Source organism: Elephantulus edwardii, unplaced genomic scaffold, assembly GCF_000299155.1.
Source record: "Elephantulus edwardii isolate Elephantulus edwardi_28Jun2011 unplaced genomic scaffold, EleEdw1.0 scaffold00029, whole genome shotgun sequence".
Classification (NCBI taxonomy): domain Eukaryota; kingdom Metazoa; phylum Chordata; class Mammalia; order Macroscelidea; family Macroscelididae; genus Elephantulus; species Elephantulus edwardii.
The window spans coordinates 15,868,830-15,869,839 of NW_006399779.1; positions in this window are offsets into that span (position 1 = coordinate 15,868,830).

Consider the following 1,010-nt stretch of genomic DNA (forward strand, 5'->3'; position numbering starts at 1 on the left):
CCCCCAATATGTTTTTCCCAATAAAAAAAGTATTAATAATAAAATAAAATAAAAAAAAAACAACCTACGTTATGCAGATGACTACCCTGCTTGCTGAAACTGAGACCAACCTGAAGCTCTTGCTGCAAGGACTGTAGTCTTCAATATTGATTGAAGCTCAACATCAAGAAGACAAAGATTCTCACCACTGGGCTAATTGGCAGCACTGTAATAAATGGAGAGGTTGTTAACAGTTACAGCTTGCTTGGCTCCACAATCAACACTTTTGGCACCAACAGTCAGGAAATCAAAAGACAAATTGTACTTGGAAAAGCTGTTGTCAGGGACCTCTCCAGAGTACTGAAAAGCAGTGATGTCAGTTTAGAGACTAAGGTGTTCCTGATCCACGCCATGGTCTTCTCAATTACTTGCTATTAATCAGAGAGCTGAACAATGACTAATAATGATAAAAGAAGAATCATTGCTTTTGAGTTATGCTAGAGAAGAGTCTTGAAAATACCATGTACTGCCAAGAAAACTAATGGGTCTGTCTTAGGGTGAAACCAAATTTCTCCTTGGAGGCTAGGATTTTGAAGCTCTATCTCACATACTTTGGGCATGTGACCAGAAGGGACCAATACTTGGAGAAGGACATCATACTTGGAAAGGTAGAGGGACAGTACAGGAGAGGAAAATCCCAGATGAGATGGATTGATATAATAACTGGGGCAGGGAGGATAGGTGTGTTGGAATCAGTGAGACTGGCTCAGAACAGGTCAGGCTTCAGAAATGTTATATACATAGGATCACTATGAGTGGCAGACAACTTGATGGCATATTACAACATGTCTCTTTATAAGCTTATTAATAAGCAGAGGAGTCCACTAATAAAAAGCACAGTGCCAGGTATGTAGTTGTTGTTGTTGTTATGTGCCGTCGAGTCGCTTGTGACTCATAGCGACCCTGTGTACAACAGCCCTAAACTCTGCTCTGTCCTGTGCCAATCGCATTGTCTCTGACACTCCCATCCC